General features: G+C 40.1%; 1 protein-coding gene across 3 annotated transcripts in view; it reads right to left on the minus strand.

Annotated features, from left to right (window-relative positions):
* AATK (apoptosis associated tyrosine kinase) overlaps nt 1-21,012 on the minus strand; it is a 230,935-nt gene that overhangs the window by 194,624 nt on the left and 15,299 nt on the right. Inside the window, exon 1 of one of the 3 annotated variants that reach the window (XM_078155856.1) lies at nt 15,644-15,778. The exons of the other annotated variants lie outside the window; for them this stretch is intronic. The gene's annotated coding sequence lies outside the window, so the exon portion shown is untranslated. Of the gene's footprint in view, nt 1-15,643; nt 15,779-21,012 lie in introns of those variants that run through there. 3 annotated transcript variants of the gene reach the window in all.

Genomic DNA, 21,012 nt, shown 5'->3' on the forward strand with positions numbered 1-21,012 from the left:
GGCCTTGAAGTCAGGAGGACCTGAGTTCAAATCTGACCTCAGACACTAGACACTTACTAGCTGTGTGACACTGGGCAAGTCACTTAACCCCATTGCCTCACCAAAAAGCAAAAAAAGGAAAGAAAGAAAGAAAGAAATGATCAGAAAAGAAATGATAAGCAGGATGCTTTCAGAAAAACCTGGAAACATTTACCTGAACTGATACAAAGTAAAGTGAGCAAAACTAGAAGACTATTGTACACAGTGACAGCAATATTGTATGACTTAGATGACTTGGCTCTTCTCAGAAACACAAAGATCCAAGACAATTCTGAAGGACTTATGATGAAAAATACTATCCATCTCCAAAGAACTGATAAAGTCTGAAAGATTGAAGTATATTTTTCTTTACTTTATTTTTCTTGGGGTTTTTTGGTCTGTATTTTCTTTTGCAACATGACTAATATGGAAATATGTTTTGCATGACTATATATGTATAACCTATATCAAATTGCTTGCCTTCTCAATGAGAGGGGAAGGTATGGGACAGAGAGAGGGAATTTGGAACTCAAAAAATATTTTTAAATGAATGTAAAAATTATTTTTTACATGTAATTGGAAAAAGGTAAAATATTTTTTAAAAGCTAATCAAACTCACACCTGAAAAAAGAAATCTCCTCTACCACATACCTGACTAGGGGTCATCTAGATTCTGTTTGGTAGCCCTTTCAATGTTTGTTTGGACAGCTCCATAATTGTTATCAGATTTTTGCTTACATTCAGCTTAAATATGCCTCTTTGCAGCTTTCAACCATTGCTCCTCATTTTGTCCTTTGTAGTTAAGGAAAACAATCCTAACCCCTACAATCCTTTTACTTCTCTCCCCTCCTCCCCTCTTCTCCCAATTGAACATCTCCAGCTCCTCCTACAATCTTTATATGACACATATTTAAAGCTCATCATCATCCTGGTTACCCTTCTCTGGATACCCTCTAGCAAATGTAGTATCTACACCTGAAGACAATACTCCACGATGATTTGACCAGCACTAAGTACAGAAACAAGTCTGTTTCCATCACATGATGAATCAACAAGCATTTATTAAGGACGAAGTACAGAAATAAAGTCCATTTCTATCAATCAATAGGTATTTAAGTGTGTGCCCAACACTGTGCTGGACTGAGGATAGAACAACAACAAAAAAAAAAGTGTTCCTGCCTTCAAAAAGCTTACATTCTAACAGAAATACGTACATATGATAATGCAGATGAAATGCAAAATAAACACCGAGTAGCACAGTGAGGTAGGACACTAACAATTGGGAGAGTCAGAAGAGGCTTCAGGAATTCCAAGAGGTGAAGGTAAGGAAGGAGAGCATTCCAGACATGAAGTCAGTCAGTACAAAAATGAGGAAACAGCATTGAGAGTGAGGAAGACCACATTACAGTGTCCACATATGCCTGGAGCATATAAACAGGAGTAATGTGTAATAAGACTAGAAAAATAGTTTGGATCCAAATTATGAAGGGAATTGAATGCCAGACAGTTTATATTTTATTCTAGAGGTGATCATTGGAGTTTACTGAGTAAGGGAATAACATGGTCAGAAACCTATACTATCAGCTATGTGGAAGATAGATTGGAGCAGGGAGAGATTTGAGGCAGAGAAATCAATTAAAAGGCTATTGTAATAAGCTAAACTAAATAATAAGGGCAGCTAGGTAGTGCAGTGGATAGAGTGCTGGGCCTTGGGTCAGGAAGACTAATCTTCCTGAGTTCAAAGCCAGACTCAAATACTCACTAGCTATGTGACTCTGGGCAAGCCACTTGACCTTGTTTGCCTCAGTTTCTTCACCTGTAAATTGAGCTAGAAAAAGAATTGGCAAAGCACTTCAGTATCTTTGCCAAGAAAACCCCAAATGGGGTCATGAAAAGTTGGACATGACGGAAAAACAACTGAACAGCAAAAATAAGAAATAAGCTGAATTAAAGTAGTAGTTAGGTGAATAAAAAGGAGTCAAATGTTGTAGAGGTAGAAACCACAAAATCTAGCTTGTAGGAGGAGGGAGGGTGAAGAAGTGACCTTGATACTGAGACTGTCAACCTAGATGACTAGAAGAAAGGTGGTGCCTTGACAGAAATAGAGAAGTTGGGAACACAGGTGGGTTTAGAAGGAAAGCTGATGAGTTCTACTTCAGATATTCTGAAGAAACATGCTGGGCTCCCTGACTCTGTCCAGCAGAGGAACTGAAAAGGTCCTTGCTATTTTTAAAATATGGATTGTAGATAGAGACAAGTTCTGAAAATTTGGCTAAGAAGTCAAGGAGGGTGTGAATCCAGGAAAAGACCCCACCCAGAGCCTCCTGACTTTTGTCTTAGTCCCAGAGACTTTTCTAGCCAGTCCCTCAAGGGAAGATTTTGAACACGTTAATTATTTGCCTCTGTCAAGGAACCTCTGGTCAACACTGATACTCTGCCGGGACTCATTCCTCAATTATTAGCATACTCTCATCTCCTTCTATTTTCCCCATCCCAATAATTCTGAACCACCGGCTGGCTACCAGTGCACAAACTCAGATCCCTACCTACTCCCAACTACTCATACCCTTACTACCATTCTCCTCGAACCTAGACATCATCACCCCAACACTCACCCACTCCCTCCCACTCCAGATCTGCCCTTCCCTTCCACTATATTACCTGTAATATCAGTGTAATTAACACATTTCTTTTACCTTAAAAGTCTTCCTTTCTCCTTCCATCTTCTGGCAATGAGACCTGGCCCCCTCCTAGTGACACTGGTGCCCTTGACACCTTGACTGGTTATACTTCCTATCACACCCCTCACCCCTGGGACTCACTGGAGGAGAGGGTGGGGAGTTGAAACACCTCTTGTTCCCCATTACCACTTCCAGGCTCTCCTTCTACCATCATCACTATACAACTTCTCCTCCTTTGAGGTTCATGCTATCTAAATTGATCATCCAAATCAGATTATCTCTTCATCCCCAATCAATCAGTCAATAAACATTCTCTTTCCTTTCTCAATGTATTCTCAATTTCTCTCCATGACTCCTATCCTCATACTAGGGTACTTCAACATATGTGTGTGTGTATATCAATGATCTCTTAAATACCCAAACTTCCCAGTTCCTCAGTCTATTTAACTTTATGACCTACTCCTCCACTCCACCTAGACACAGAGAAAGTGATACTGATGATAATGCCATCAGCCAGGTTCATGAATTCTGAAGATCTTATATCTGATCATAATCTTTTATTATTCCATCTTTCCCTAGGTCATACACTATGACAATCTTACTTTTTCATTGACTGCCTTTCTGTCCCTTTGAAGAACTAGAATTACAGAATCTCATAGTCAGAACGGATCTAAGATGTCATTTGAACAGAAATCCCCTTCCCATCCCTGGCCAGTTAGTTACTCCACTTAGATACCTCCATTGACAGGGAATTCACTACCTTTAGAGAGTGGAGGGAATAAGCATTTATTAAATGGCTACTATGTTGTAAGCATTTACTAAACACTTTACAGAAATCTCCTTTGATCCTAGAAGGCAAGTGTTATTATTATCCACACACCCCCATTTTAAAGGAATCTAAGGCAGACAGCTGTTAAGTGACTTGTCCAAGGTCATTTACATTCCTTTGGGCAGAGCACCCACAGGTAAGGGTGTGATATGCTATGTGGATAGAGGGAATAGAGAGAGAGACAGAGAGAAAGAGAGAGAGAGAAGAAAGGAAGGAAGGAAGGAAGGAAGGAAGGAAGGAAGGAAGGAAGGAAGGAAGGAAGGAAGGAAGGAAGGAAGGAAGGAAGGAAGGAAGGAAGGAATTGTGTTGTGTTGCCCAACCGGCCAGTTCCAGTTGGGTCCTCTTCAAGAACAAAGGGCAAACAACAACAACAACAACCCAATTATGAAAAGGAATTTCAGAGTTCTTCATGATGGAAGTGGAACACTTATAGGTGATAACAAGATCCAGGGTGGGAGTACTCCCATATACAGTGGAGGTTGTGGTTTGTCCTTCATTCTTGAAGAGGACCATGACATAGGAAGATGATGCCATGACTTGTAAATGCATTGGATTTAAGTGAGGGAGGGCTGTGTAAAGTCACCAGCCTCGTTTTCTCCTCCAGAGCCATCTGAGTCCAGTGGCCAGATATAAATCAGGACAACTAGAGACCACCATGGAGGAAGAGTTGAGTTTATTGAGGAAGTGGGAGTACAAAGGCTGATATCAAGGGTATGCTCTTTTAGCAAAAACTAGCAAAACTCGTGCATTGGGGGAAGGGAGGGAATCATAAACCCTGGCAGATCATAATGATTCTAACACAACAGGAGTTGGAAACAGAGAGGGAGATTGTGAACCGGGTGCTAATCTCCATGAGAAATGAGGGTGAATGATTTAGGATCCAGTAGGTAATAGATGCCAAGATCTGGATGTTGAGAGGATGAATCTCAAAGGAATACATATTGCTGAGAGATAGTCAGAGGGAGAGTCCTGAAGTATCCACAGGAAGTGAGAAGTATTCTTCTCCTCCTCCAGTAACACTGAGCTGGGGGACAGGAAGGTCAGTTATGAAAGGAGCAGCAACTCAGACACTGCTGGATGCAGTGTCATCCATGGTAAGCCATGTCTCAATGAGAGGCAAAAGAAAGAAGGAATATGAGAAGTCTAGGATGAAAGGAAGTTCCCCCTCCTAAACTCAGATTCATCCAAACTGGCCTTGTCTCTGTTTCACACAATATGCCATTTCTCTCTGTGTTCTTGCATCCATCCCATATGTGCCTGGAGTATGCTCCCTCCCTCACTTCTGTTTCATAGGTTATGATGCAGTTCAAACATCACCTTCTACATGAAGCCTTGCCTGAGCTCTCCAGCTATTAGTTCCTGCCTCTCCCAAACTATCTTGTATTTAACTAATCAATAAAGTTCTAGACAGGAATCTGGCAGATGAGTTCAATTCCTGCCTCAGACATAAGCTGAGCGATGGACAACTCACTTAACCCCTCAGTCTCAGAGGATCAAATGAGATGAGTGTGAAGCACTTTGTAAACCTTAAAGTGTTATATAAATGTTAGCTATTATCACGTTTTCTATATTTGTATTTATCAACCATACTTTTGCTGTATATATTTTATATGTATTTATTTTCTCCCCTATTAGAATACAAGCCACTTGTGTGCAGACACTGTTTCATTCTTAGTATTTGTATCCCCCGCACCTAGCATAGCACCTGACACATAGTAGACAATTAATGTTATTTGTTGAGTGATTGATAGGATGGGAGTTCCAAAAAGTACAGAGACAAGATTCAACAGAGATGAAATGGAATATGGAAGGGCTTGGGTCAAGATGGATGGGGACGAGAGAGTAGATAATAGGGGCTGGAGAGTGTGGTTTGTTTTTTGGCAGTCTGAGGATTCTACATGAAGAGGGGTTGGGAATCCACTAATCAATGGAGAATGAGTCCAGGAACAGCATCTGTAGAGAGAAAGAGGTCCACTGACCAAGGCAAATGAGTAGAAAGTTCCAAGGCCTCCTTGTTCCCACATTCCATGTCCATTTGATGCATCCTAAGACTGTATTAACTGTCTCTGCTATTTTGTCACACTGTTGGTTCATCTACTACATCTTTTTTCAAATGTCTAGCCACATCACTCCCATCTTGTATTTAAGAAATCAATTTAGACAGACAGAACCATAAAACATAATAGCAGTTAGATGGAGTAGTAGATAGAGCAGTAGGCCCGGAGTCAGGAAGTTTTTGTTGTTCAGTCATTTAATCGAGTCCAATTTTTCATGAACCCAATGGACCATAGCACACCAGGCCCTTCTCTCCTCCACTATCTCTCAAAGTTTATCCCAGTTCATGTTTGTTGTTTCCATTATACTACCTTATCCTCTGCCATCCCCTTTTCCCTTTATACTTGCATTTTCCTTTATCCTTCAATCATTCCCAACATCAGTTTTTTTTCCAATGAGTCCCATCTTCTCATTATATAGCCAGTGTTTAAGCTTCAGCTTCAGTATATGACCTTCCAGTGAACAGCCTGAATTAATATCGTGAAGTATTTACTGATTTGATCTCCTTGCTGTCCAAGGGACTCTCAAAATCTTCTCCAGCACCACAACTTGAAAGTATTGATTCTGTGGCACTCAGCTTTTCTTATAGTCCAACCCTCACAGCCACACATTGCTACTGGAAAAACCATAGCTTTGACATATGGATCTTTGTCTCTGCCTTTTAGTATGCTGTCCAGATTTGCCATAGCTTTCCTTCCAAGGAACAAGCATCTTTTCATTTCATGGCTTCAGTCACCATTTACAATGATCTTTGAGCCCAAGAATATAAAATCTGACAATGCTTTCATTTCTTCTCTTGATTTGCCAGGAGGATCAGCTGCCAAGACCTTAGTTTTTTGGGTGGTAAGCTTTAAGCCAGCTTTTACACTCTCTTCTTTTACCCTCACCAAGAGGCTTCTTAATTCCTTTTCACTTTCTACCATCAGAGTGGTATCATCTGCATATCTGAGATTTTTCCTGGCAACCTTAATTCCAGCTTTTGATTTACCCAGGCTGGCATTTCACATGATGTACTCTGCATATAAGTTAAATAAATAAGGTGACAATATGCAGACCTTGTAGTACTCATTTTCCAATCTTAAACCAATCAGTTATTCCATGTTCGGTTCTAACTCTTGCTTCTTGGCCCACACACAGGTGGCTCAGGAGACAAGTAAGATAATGTGGCATGTCCATCTCTTTGAGGACTTGCCACATTGCCACATTTTGTTGTAATCTGCAGAGTCAAAGGCTTTAATGTAGTCAATGAAGCAGAATTAGATGTTTTTCTGGAACTCCCTCATTTTCTCCACAATCCAGTGAATGTTGGCAATTTGGTCTCTAGTTCGTCTGCCTCTCTGAAAACCAGCCTGCTCTTCTGGTAATTCTCGGTTCACATATTGCTGAAGCCTAGCTTGCAGAATTTTAGCATAACATTGCTGGTGTGTGAATTGAGCATAATTGTTCCATAATTTGAACATTCTTTGGTATTGCCCTTCTTTAGGATTGGGACATAAACTCATTTTTCCAATCCAGTGGCCACTGCTATTTTCCAAATTTGTTGATGTATTGAGTGTGCAGTACTTTAACAGCATCATCTTTTAGTTTTAAATAGCTCAGCTGGAATTCATCACCTTCACTAGCCTTATTATTAGCAATGCTTCCTAAGGCCCCCTTGATTTCATTCTCCAGAATGTCTGGCTCTAGATCAGTAACCACATCATTGTGGTTATCAGTGATATTAAGATCTTTCTTTCATGTATTCTTGCCACCTTTTCTTAATCTCTTCTGCTTCTGTTAAATCCCTACCACTTTTGTCTTTTATCGTGCCCATTTTTGCATAAAAATTTCTCTTGATATCTCTAATTTTCTTGTAGAGTTCTCTTGTCTTTCCTGTAGTACTATTTTCTGGGCCCTAGAGTACAAAATGACTAATAGAGTTTTGTCAAGATAACTCACTGGTCATAACAAGCACTCTTTTTCAACAACCCAAAAGGCAAATCTACACATGGACATCCCCATACAGAAAAACATGTAGTCAATACCATGGTCAATATAGAAATCAAATTGATTATGTACTTTGCAGCCAAAAGTGGAGAAGCTCTGTATAGTCAATTAAAATAAGATCTGGAGCTGACTGTGGCTCAGATCATACGCTTCTTATTGCAAAGTTCAGGCTTAAACTGAAGAAAGTAGGGGAAACCATAAGATCATATAGATATGACCTAAATAACATCCTTTATGAATGGGAAGTGGAGGTGATGAATAGATTTAAGGGATTAGATCTGGTAGATAAAGTGCCTGAAGAACTATAGACAGAGGTTCATAATATTACACAAAGGCAGCAACAACAACAAAAAAAAACATTCCAAAGAAAAAGAAGAGCAAGAAAGCAAAATGGCTGTTTATGAGGCTTTACAAATAGCTGAGGAAAGAAGAAGAGCAAAACGGAAAGGGGAAAGGGAAAGATATATCCAACTGAATGTGGAATTCCAGAGAACAGCAAGGAGAGACAAGAAGGTTTTCTTAAAAGAGCAATGGAAAGAAATAGGAGTCAGGAAGACCTGAGTCCAAATCTGGGACACTTACTAACTATATGACCCTGGGCAAGCCACTTAATCCTGTTTACCTCAGTTTCCTCATATGTAAAATGAGGTGGAGAAGCAAATGGCAAACCACTCTGGTATCTTTGCCAAGAAAACCCCAAATGGGGTCAGAAAGAGTTGGACATGACTGAAAAATGACCGAACTGAAACCATAAACTGCTAATTCATCGTCTTCATCATCTCTAGCATTTATATAGCACTTTAAAGTTTGCAAAGCACTTTATAAATATCTAATTTCATCCACACAAAGCCCTGGAAGGTAGGTTATATAAGTTTACTACTTTTCTAGCTTTTAAAACCCTGAGCATCCTTTGTAAGCCAAGACAAAGTTGGCAGGTGACATCTAGGGAAGAAAATTGGCTCTCAGGAGGATATTCAACAACTTCTCAGTAGCAGAAAGCTGTAATGGAAAGACTACTGATTTCGGAATTGGAAGACTTGGGTTTGAATCTTGGCTCTGCCAATAATAACAGCTCAAATTTATATATCACTGCAATCTTAACAACAACCTTGTTTCTCTTATTGTCACCATTTTATAGATAAGAAAACTGACTCTCAGAGAGGTTAAATAACTCACCAAGAGTCACACAGCTAGTAAGTGTTAATTTAAGGAAGAAACTGAACCAAAGTCTTCCCAACTCCAAATCCAGGGCTCTATTCATTATGCCAAGCTTCCTGCCTTTTCACAAATTGTATAACTATGACAACTTCTCTAAGCCTTGGTTTCCTCATCTGTAAAATGAAGGAGCTGGACTGGTTTCTGAAGTCCCTTCTAGTCCTTAAATCCTATGAATTCAGACCCCCAGCCTCTAGCTCTGGAAATCATAAAATGAAATTGCAGTGGGGATTCTCCCAGCTAGAGTACAAGGGCTTGTTTTGTGCAAAGAGAAATGGATGGTTAAATCTGAAAAAAAAAAAAAAAGGAAATTATCACCCATACTTTACAGTCCCTCCTTCAGACTCAAAAGCTCATAGCTAAGGTCCCCAAGCACACTGAGTCCCAGATCAAAACAACCAAGAGACTTTCCATCTATCCTTTAACCTGCCACCAAAAACACCAACTAGCAAACTCATGCCTTCCGGGAATTAAGAGGGAGGAAGGTACTGCTTTGAATGAAAAATTTGTGAGGCGATGTCTGATTTTTATTAAAGGACTAATGTAAATTATTAATGTGTGCAAGAAATGAAAGTATAGACACTGTCATTTTGTAAATACTAACTCTACGAGAAGCAGTGTGGCTCAGCAGGAAGAAAGACAGATTTAGAGAGTGAAAAGCACTGTGATTCGAATCCTGGCTACCTGCATGACCTTAGGGAATTTACTAAACCACTCTAGGCCTTAGTTCCTTTATCAGTAAAATTAAAGGATGAACTAGATCAGGGGTTCTTAAATGTTTTTGTGGCTATGGACCCCTTTGGAAGTCTGGTTAACCCTTCTCAGAATAGTGTTTTTAAGAAATAGAGTAGTGAATCAGTAGAATGGGTTAGGTACACAAGACACAGTAGTCAATGACTATAGTAATCTACTGTTTGATAAACACAAAGACTCCAGCTTCGGGGATAAGAACTCATAATTTGACAAAAACTGCTGGGAAGACTAGAAAATAGTATGGCAGAAACTAGACACAGACCAACATCTTACACCATATACCAAGATAAGGTCAAAATGAGTACATGATTTAGACATAAAGGGTGATACTGTAAGCAAATTAGGAGAGCAAGGAATAGTTTATTTGTCAGATTTATGGAGAAGGGAAGAATTTATGTGCAAATAAGAGGTAGAGAACATTATGAAGTGTAAAATGGTGATTACATTAAATTAAAAAGGTTTTGCACAAACAAAAGCAATGCAACCAAGATCAGAAGGGAAGCACAAAGCTGGCAAAGAATTTTTATAGCCAGTGTCTCTGATAAAGGCCTCATTTCTCAAATATATAGAGAACTGAGTCAAATTTATAAGAATACAAGTCATTCCTCAATTGACAAATGGTCAAAGGATATGAACAGGCAGTTTTCAGATGAAGAAATTAATGCTATCTCTATAGTCACATGAAAAATTTTTCTAAGTCACTATTGATTACAGAAATGCAAATTAAAACAACACTGAGGTACCACATTACACCTACCAGATTGGCTAATGTGACAAAAAAGGAAAATGATAAATGTTGGAGAAGATGTGGGGAAACTGGAACACCAATGCATTGTTGGTGGAGTTGTAAATTGATCCAACCATTCTGGAGAGCAATTTAGAGCTATATCCAAATGGCTATAAAACTGTGCATACCCTTTGATCCAGCAATAGCATTACTAGGTTTGTACCCCAAAGACATCATAAAAAGGGAAAAGACCCACAAGTACAAAAATATTTATAGCAACTCTTTTTGTGGTGGTCAAGAATTGGAAATTGAGAGGATGCCCATCAACTGGGGAATGGATGAACAAGTTGTGATATATGAGTGTAATGGAATACTATTGTTCTACAAGAAATGATGAGCAGGTGGATTTCAGAAAAACCTGGAAAGACTTACATGAACTCATGCTGGGTGAAGTGAGCAGAACCAGGAGAACACCATACACAGTAACAGCAATATGGTGCAGTGATCAAGTTTGATTGACTTAGCTCTTCTCAGCAATACAATCATCTAAGACAATTCCAAAAGATTCATGATGGAAAATGCTATCCACATTTAAAGAAAGAACTATGGAGTCTGAATGCAAATTGAAGCATACTATTTTCTCTTTTTTTGTTTGTTTGTTTTTTCTTTCTAATGGTTTTTCCCTTTGGTTCTGATTCTTCTTTCATAACATGACTAATGTGGAAGGGTGTTTAATATGATTGTGCATATATAGCCTATATCAGATTGCATGTTTTCTTGGGGAGAGGACGGGGAGGAAGAGGAAAAAAATTTGGAACTCAAAACCTTATAAAAGTGAATATTGAAAACTAAAAAGAAAGAATAATGTTTTTAAATGAAAAATACATAGAATTACAAAGGAAAACAATTATATTGAAATATGGTTATCAATATTTTTTTAAGTTCATGGACTCTAGGCTAAAAATCTCTGGGCTGGATAACCTCCAAGGTTCCTTCTAGACTTTAAATCTATGATCCTATGAGACCAATTTAAGAACTAAAAAGTGAATCTTCTTCCATTTCACTTAAATTCTTAAATTTATTGGCATATAATTGGGCAAAATAACTCCTTAATAATTGTTTTAATTTCATCTTTGTTGTTGATATATTCACACTTTTCATTTTTGATATTAGTGATTTGTTTTTCTTCTCTCTCCTTTTTAATCAAATTAACCAATTGTTCATCTATTTCATTTGGTTTTTTTTTCATAAAATCAACTCCTAGTTTTATTTATTTAATTCAATTAATGGCTGACTAAATTGTGGTATATGATTGTGATGTAATACTACTGTGCAAAAGAAATGATGAGCTCAATGACCTTAGCACAAAATAATGAAGAGTGAAGTGAGCAGAACCAAGAGAACACTGTATACAGTAATAGCAATATCGTTTTAAGAATGACTTTGGGTGGTGCAGTGGCTAGAGCACTGCCCTGAAGTCAGGAGCACTGGAGTTCAAATCCAGCCTCAGACCAAACACTTAATGCTGACTAGCTGTGTGACCCTGAGCAAGTCACTTAACCCCAAATGCCCCCCCCAAAAGAACTACTTTGAGCAAATAAGTCATTCTATTATAAATACCCAAATTAACTACAAAGGACATATGAAAAAAGATGCTACCTGCATCCAGAGAAATAACTAATAAACACAAGTCTGTATAGAGTAATTTTTTACACACACACACACACACACACACACACACACACATACATATATATATATATATATATATATATATATATATTTTGTGTCTAATGGTAGACATGGGGGAGGGAGGAAGCATGATGAGGGAAGAAAAAAAAGAAATCTTCATGATAATTTTGTTGTATATTTAAAAAGAATAGCAAGTTGTGCATAGCAGAGTTTCAGATTCATGTACAATCATCGTTTTTATTGTACTATGTTATGGAAATGCTTGTTTTATTCCATAAATTAAAAATAAAATTTAATAATGATTTCCAAAAAAGCATTCCAAGAAGGGGGGGGGAGAACTAAAAGATATATTAGGTATCTAGACTATGACCAGCCTACAATAGTTTACCTGAGGTTATTCATGGAGAGCATATCCATTAAACTCTTGGGAGCTTCTGAGGCCTGATAAGAGTGGGAAGAAATTGTAGCAACTATAGGATATCTCAAGGTTCCCCACTTCTACCCCATTAAAGCCTATTCCAAATGCAAACACACTCAACTCTGGGACTTTCCCCACTGCCCCCTCCCAATCCTGAGAAACTTCGAAAGACAAAATTATAATAAAAAATTATAATAAAAAAAGAAAGCGACAGAGTTGGCTTGGAAGAACACAATGTAGTGGGCAGGGATTAGAGCCTAACCTAGAGAAAAGAGGAGAAGAGGGAGAGAAGAAAGTGCCTGCAAAGTTTATACTTTCAGTAAAACAAAGTCCATTAGGTTTCAAGGCCAGAGACCCAATCAATTTTCTCAAGAGCATAAATGCTCTCCTGGTTATTTTTAGACATGAAATGCAATGATGCCCCTTTCAGGAAAACAACAAAAGAATCCCCACACTGACGTTCTTGCTTTAACAGCAGCCGTTAAGGCCAGAATACCCTGCCAAGACATTGCCCTGCCCCCGCCCCCAGAACAGTTGACTGTTCCCTGCACTGTGTCTCTTGCCAGACTCTACAAGGTGACTGCTGCTTCGACTCTACCTTAGAAGGAGAGCCAAAGTTTGGTTTCATTGCAAGGGGCAGAGAAAGGCTGGGACTGAGTCTGAGGTGGGACCTTTTCTTGATGTATAGTAAAGAAAAACAGACAACTTTAAGGAAAGCCACAAATCCTCATCCAAGTTTCCTTCAGCTCTAGGTCGGGGAACTCAGACCAGTAACAAGCTCTGCCTTGATTCCACTTAATTCCAACATGGCTTGCCTATATTGCAAAACTGGCCAGGACAACCAGCCCCCAGGCAGGATGCTCAGAGCTTCAGGCCACCTTTGGTCGTTTGGCCTTCACAGCCTGGGGAGCCACACCAGGCCACTTGCAGATGTGAAGACTGGAGAGGTCTTCCTTCCAGTTTTCCTTTAGTGTGTAAATGAAATCACAATCTGTGTGTCTCCTACATACCTCACACCAACATCAGAGCCCTACCCATGGAACTACGGAACCCTTCAACTATGTCTCTCCATTAGATTGCGGGGTCCTTGAGATCATAGGCAGTCTTTTGCCTCTTCTATTATACTCCCAGTGCTTAATGCAGTGTTTGGTACGTAGTAGGCACTGAATGTTTATTGAATGACCTAAATCATCAATCTAAGCAAAAGACAAGTTCACTCTAAGAACTGATTGATTATAGGCGAGTCACTTTTCCTCATCTGGAAAACGAGAGGTTAGGATTAGGTTCTTTCATTCCAATCAATCATTTACTGTTATGTGCAAAACTCTGTGTTTGCATGATCTCTCTGGTGCCTTCTAGCTCTAAAATTCTGATTTTTCTAATAGTGAAACAGGACCAAGGATCAAGGTCAGAATTCCTTCCCCTGCTCCCAAGCTAGAACTTTAGTGGATCTGCTAACATTTGTGTAACAACTGCCCATGGAGAAAAAGAAAAATGATAACTCATTGGAGTATAACTCATTTAAGGGCAGCTAGGTAACACAGTGGATAGATCACAGGGCCTAAAGTCAGGAATACCTGAATTCAAATCTGGCCCCAGACACTCACTAGCTGCAAGTTACTTAACCTTGCTTACCCCAGTTTTCTCATTTGTAAAATGAGCTAGAGATTAAAATGGCAAATCACACCATTATCTTTGCCAAGAAAACCCTAAAAGGGGTCATGAAGAGTTGGACACAACTGAAAAACGACTAAACAACAACAACATATAATTCATTTATATATGTCATCTCATTTGAGCCTCACAACAACCTTGAAAGGCAGGTATCAATTTCATTAGCCCTATTTTACAGATAAGGAAACTGAGGCTCAGAAAGGCTAAATGATTTGGCCAGGACCATACTATTAGTAAGTAGCAGAGCTAAGTGTCCTTGACTCCTATGCTTTCCATCTAAGCACAGTCTCACCAGTTTCTATTCTGATTCCTCTTCCCCCTGGGCAATGAAGAGTTAAGAAACAGAGGTAATAATTTTCATGATTTCCCACTTTTCCTAATTTAAGGGTGGGAGTATTTCCAACGCCTCCTCCCAGCCATTTCCATCATCCGCTGATGCAGCTGTAGAAATCAGTCCCACGGTGAAGTCTGGATATATGAACAAGAAGTAACAGGACAGAATGGAGAATGATAGGCCACTATCATTATTATCATCATCACTAAAAATCAGTTCACTGAGTTCAGAAGAGATTATTGAAGAGGAATCAAGCCCCCAAAGAAGCATGCAGCTGGAGAAGAGGAAGTTAGAAGATGCCACATGGAAGCTCAAAGGGCAGAAGCATCAGCCAGAGGCAGCCACCACAAAGAAAGAGGCCAAGGCTCAGGCTGGCACAGGAGTAGCAGGAGAGAAGCTGTGTTGCCGAACTCTTCCCTGCCCGCAGTACAGGTGCCTAGGCAAGAGTAGTCCTATATATCTCCTCTCCCCACCCAGCACCCCTCCTTCCAGCACCTTCATGGGAGTCTGAAGCCTTTTCCCATTGGCACAAGGGGGGAAATCTGTTTACCTTTCTTTTTAAAAAATGTTTACTTTGTATAAACAGTGGCAACTACTAGAAGTCGTTAATTTAGTTTTTCTTATTGAGAATATAATTGGAAGGAAGCAACTTCAGGGCGAGATATCCCCAGATAAGAGATAGAGATATCACTAACACTGAGATGTTTCACCAGAAACACTGTCTCTGACTGGGGGCTTGGAGCTAACAAATAAACAGGTAAAGAGAATCAGATATATTTTGATATTACTTTCCAGAGTGGAGAAGGAACTTTTATACTAGGAAAACTCATCTGCGGAAAAAAAATTAACATAGGGTGAGGGGCCCCATTCCTTCCAACACTGCCACACTTAAGAGTGGAGCCCTTCTAAACTGCCCAGTGGACTAGCCTCCTAGGAATTCACCTGGGCTTCTTTGGAGAGATTAAGTCAGACTACACACAATTACCAAACATAGGAACAACCACAGAGAACATCAGGCTCTCTTGGTCCCCACAGCAAAATATCCTCTGTAACCCTAGCATTTCTTCCATTTTCCCTGCCCTTCTCTGGCCACAAGCTTATCCCCTGCTGACTCTTGACCTATTTACTAAGAGGATTCTGCCCAGGGTAGGAGAAAGCCAGATCTCAGACTCTCAGAGCATCCCCTGCCTTGATAGTACATGCACTGAACCAGAGGAAAAAAATAAGACTGTGGGGAAGAAAGTCCCTCCCCAGCACTCACCCAGGCATAACACCACTGGTCTCACTGTGATTTCTTCCCCTTCTGACTCTGACAGGTGGGTCTAAAGCAAAGAAAAGGGATGAAGAAGCCTTCTCTGAAAACTAACTCAAAGCTGTGGAAGGCAGTTAGAGCAAAGGGAGACCTTATGCAATTTATTGTGATTCTCCTTCTCATCATAAGGCCTGGGAATTGGCTCTTACTATAGAAACTTTTGCTGCCATCATTTCCTATGCTGGCTTCCTCCAGCCTCAGGAGTTTAAAAGGGCAAAGTTTGTATTGGGAGGAGGGAGGAATGAAAGAGAAGCCCTTGCGGAAGGCACTAACTTGTTTTTGTTTTGTTTTAATTTTTTTTTAAAGGAAGGCAGCAGCACTCAGAGCATGGAGTCCAGCCAAGCCCAATGCCCGAACTCAGTACACATTTCCTTTGGCCTGATTTCCTCTTGGTGTACTTCAACCAAGAACAAAATTTTCCCCCCATTCCAAATCCCTGGCAGCAAACAATTGCTTGGCATGTGATGTGATTTGAATTTATATGTTACTCAAAAGGCTTTTGCCACAAACCCATTCTGGACAACTGGACAGTGGGATCAGGACCTCTGGCTCTCAGTCTTTATTCTACCCCAGCTTCTTCTCCAAATTCTGGGGTCTAGGCCTCACCCCAGAACTCAATGATGCTAAACAAGCTTACCAATTTGATCTACTGTGGTCTTATTGGGAATTATTTTTATTCACATTCCCAAATATTTTTCACAGTAAGGCCTGAAGAATTGCTGTGTATCAACTTGAGTAGGTGGGCACATGTGCAGGCAAATGGGAGTAAAGGGCTTAGGTAGAACAAAAGAAGTTCGTGTTCAGGTTCAAGTTCATGGGGGTGAAGAGGCCTTGGATTCATTCCTTCATTTGCCAAACACATATTAACCACCTACTGATTGTAAAGCACTGTGCTAGGCGCCTACTGTATGCCACAGACTTGCAGATACTAATGTTCTTGCTATAGTACTCTTTGCTAAGAAAGGCAGAAAGAGTGGATGGTATGTGAATAGACTTGCTCACTCTGCCAGTGGATGATGCAACAGGAAATTTACAAAGGCAACTGAAGAAAGTCAGAATCAGGATTCCAATAACCAAACACAGGCTGGCTTTAATGGTACCCCAGGGCATGACTTCCCCTGCCTTCCTCAACTTCCTCGGATGTCAAAGCAGGAGAGATACTTGATGAAATAAGGCAAATTTTCTACACTCCCTCATGCTGAACACAGTGTATCAACAGAACAAAGCCCTCCAAATACAGTGATTCAGACTGGATGCTCCAGGACAAAGAAATATCCACCCCTTGGGCCCAATTAACATTTTAGAGCATAGTACAGAGAGGTAGCCCATGGTAGTGGATGGAATACTGGAATTAATGTCAGAAAGCCAGGGGTTCAAATCACCTTTCAAACACTTATCAGCTGTGTGAGCATGGGCAAGACTTGTATAACTTCCCCAAGCCTCAGAAGAAAAAGGTGGATGGTAAAAATGCCTACCTCCCAGACGGGTAAATATTTAACAATTGGCTCTCCAGGGGGAAAAAAAAGTGTGCCCCAAACATACTTCTAAATTTAATCTGCATCATTAACATTTTCTCCATCACTTTCTTAAGTCCAGACAATCAACAAAACAAGCCAAGCCCAGATTTATAATTTTTGCAAATTTTTAAGGTGTAAATGCTCACACTTAAAATTTAACAATTGGAAGAGGCATAAGCACATCGCTGGTTGTTACATACATCAAAAGAAATACTGTATATATATATATGTATATATATATATATATATATATATATATATAATATATATATATATGTATATATCACCTAGTAGTAGTAGGGGCTGTACTACTGTACATCTTGGTAGTAGAAACTGAGGTGGGCCCTGGTTCCAATGAGAAATACCAGAAGGAAGGCTAAAAGGCAATGAATGAAAGGAGACAGGATGTGAGAGGGGGGAGGGGGAGAGAGAAAAGCTACAGAAATTTCGTTGCTTCCTGATAATTAAGCGAATGCTATGCAAATGACATACAAAATACATATGCAAAGGGCAATGTATTTGGGTCAATCCTTTTGGCGCTAGGACTCCAGTAACTCGCCTGTCACTTTGTCTTTTCTCTAAAAGGAAACAAGTGCCCCTTCCCACACAACACTCTTGAGATGTCAATAAGGAGAAGTACGAGATTATGAAATAGTCACTAATTCCACAAAAAAGGACAAACTGAGGTAATAAAAACAGAGCGGATTTTGCAGCAAAGACATGTGGCACAGAATTTCACACAATAGGGCCCTTAATGAATACTTTCTGTTAATCCACCAAACATTTACTAGGTACCTAACCAGGCACAAGGCATTATTTTAGAGCTTGGTGTTCAGTCGTGTCTGACTCTTCATGACCACATGGACCACAGTCAATGCTGTCCATGGGATTTTCTTGCTAAAGATACTGGAGTGTCTTGGTAAGGATACTGGAGTATCATTCTCCGGTGGATTAAGGCAAACAGGGGTTAACTGATTTGCCAGGGTCACACAGCTAGGCAGTATCTGAGGCTGCATTTGAACTCAGGTCTTCCTGACACCAGGCCCACAGGTCTATCCAGTGAGCCACCTAGCTGCCTACTAGCTAGGGGAGCTACAAATATGAAATACTTCTTTCTCTCAAGGAACTTAAAATCTAGTAGAGGAGATAAGACAGTTATAAAAATGTGATAAGTATATTAGAATAAAATATGGTGAAATCAGATGAAGGAGAAAAATCTTTCTAGCTGGGTAAAATGGGGAAAGCCTCCATGATGGAAGTAAAATGTGGGTCATGGCTTGAAGGAAAAGTAGAGGGAGTCCCAATGAGCAAAAAGGAAGTGGGAATATTGCCTACTCAAAACATAAGGAATGACCTGAGCGAAGGTAAACAGGTAGAAAAGTGTGGAGGCTATTTGCCAGAAGCACAGAGCGCACCAATGAACACTACTGATCATCATGGAAGCCTCGATCTGCTCTGCTGCCCCTACTTAGGCAGCCTGATGACCCCTCCCCAAATCCAAGGGAAGGGCAGGCTCACCATATTGGTGCCAGATTTAATGAGGACATCCAATTGGCTTAGCCCACTGTAGCTCAGAACTCCCCAATTCAAGCAATCCACCAGCCTCTGCCTTCCCAGTAGCACAGAATACAAGCATGTGCAACCACACCCAGCATTGCTGTCATTCTCTCTATTTTAGAAAACAGTTTAATTAGTATAGGGATTATTTGGTTTGTTGGGGTTTTTTTAGTACTTATCCATCTGGTGCCTTTTTATATATGGCACCTCATTCATGGGCTGTTTAAGTTCTTGTAAAATTGGTTTATTTTATTTTCTATTTCCTGTTTTGTCCATTTAGCTTTTGTAGAGGGGAGGAAGGAGGATCCAAAACCATGACTGTACACCCAGTGAGGAAGTTCCCCACACCAGTGCCTATCAGCAATTGCATTTATCTATTTATGCTAACAGTTTTGTTGATAACACAACTATTTGTAATAGTCTCTGATATCTCTTAATTTCTTTTGCAATCATTTGACTTACCTGAGTTTCTGATTTTAGTTATTTGATTGGCAGGAGATTAAGTCTGGGAAGAAGCCTTGAATGCCAACACCAGGAATCTGAACTTTATTCACATGTTCTAGAGTTAGAAGGTACCTTAGAAGTCCTCTAATCCAGGGCTTCTTAAGCTTTTTCTATTTGCAACCCCTTTTCCTCTTCTGGCAGCATTCCTCGGTGTTGTGTGGCATGACAGCATGCACAGGGCAAAGTGCGCATGCTTTGTGTTCAGAACCAAGGCTGCAGTGAAATTGCGCTGTGCAACACAGGCAAGCACTACCAGAAACACCTCGGATTCATTATGCATTTGCTTTTTAATTAATTTGTGGTTGTTGCGCCTTCAGAAACCTTTTATTGTTGCCAAATTTTTTGCAACTCCACATGGGTCATGACCCACAGTTTAAGAAGCGTTGCTCTAATACAACCTCCTCATTTTACAGAGGAGGAAACTGAGGCCCAGAGAAAGTGACCAGACTGAGGTAATAATTAATTAGTGGAACCTGGATTCCAAACCACTTTGATTCCAAGTCCCTTGCTCTTTTCACCACACCACTCAAGTAGGCAACACTGAATGATATAAAAAATGAGAGTCTATGATAGAACACGGTTTCTGGGTTTATTCTCAGTGCAGGAGGTCTTCCCTTGTGGCCCCCAAGATGGAATTTGAAACATTTACAATTATATACAAAGCAAAGTGCTGGAATTCTTGACAAATTATTGGAATGATGAGGTCACCAATCTCTCTCTCCTCCTGAAGTTTCCAGGGAAGAAGACCCTCTCTGGCCACCTGGGACACACAGTGACCAGAGGGACCCTAGAGAATTCTGTGTGGTGGAAGCTCTCTATGTTCTAAGCATTGATCTCATAGACTGTGCACTCCATAAGTGATTGCCATACCAATGTTGCATATTAGCAGCACATTAAGTGAAATATCTTAAAAAGCTGACTTTCAGCTTTTTAAAGCCCATTCTCTGACATATGCTTGGAGCTCTGCTAAATAAAAAAGAATATAATGAGGACAGAGAGCAAATGGGAAACAGCCTTTCTTCAACCCTGGTGCAATGACAGAGTTCTCTGGCCATTCTTCAGAAGCCCATCCACAGGAGGGCCATCTTGATGGGAGAGGACTCAAAACCACTGCACACTAGGATGGATAGAAGGTCCTGGGATAGTACAGTGTAAACTGGGAGTATGATTGCTGTCTTCAAGCACCTGGAGGCCTGGCATATGGAAGAGGGGATAGACTCACTCTCTGTGGTACCAAAGGTAAAACATGGACCAAGGCATGGAAGTTAAAGGGACTCAGGTCTCTGCTCAATGTAAGGAAGACTTCCCTTATACTGGGGTTCCCAAACTGTGCATAGCAGCTGGAGAGCCATGGTAAACTCATAGGGATGCCTTGGGATATTTTAAATTTTCAAGGGAAACAGCAATACTCATCAACATCTGTCAGGCACCTCTAATTACCAGGTCAAGGAAGCTCACAATTTCAACATAAGATCACTCTGCATTCCTTTCAGTAATGTTCTCGAATGTTTGAGATATGCTCTTGTTTACTTGTACTTTTGGCTACTCCAGTAACCTCGAACTTTCTTGTTTGCAATGTCATATCTTTATGAAGCTGGGTTTTTGGTGGTTACTGTGCTAAAAACCCCAAAACTGTGTGAAATTCAATGTGGAACAAGAAATGAGCCTGGCAGTGTCCAATGTGATTCCAAGGTTTAAGAAGTTATATAGTGCCTACTTATAAGTGACTATGGCTATTTA

The sequence above is a fragment of the Phascolarctos cinereus genome, unplaced genomic scaffold, assembly GCF_003287225.1.
Source record: "Phascolarctos cinereus isolate Bilbo 61053 unplaced genomic scaffold, phaCin_HiC Scaffold_5;HRSCAF=322, whole genome shotgun sequence".
Classification (NCBI taxonomy): Eukaryota; Metazoa; Chordata; class Mammalia; order Diprotodontia; family Phascolarctidae; genus Phascolarctos; species Phascolarctos cinereus.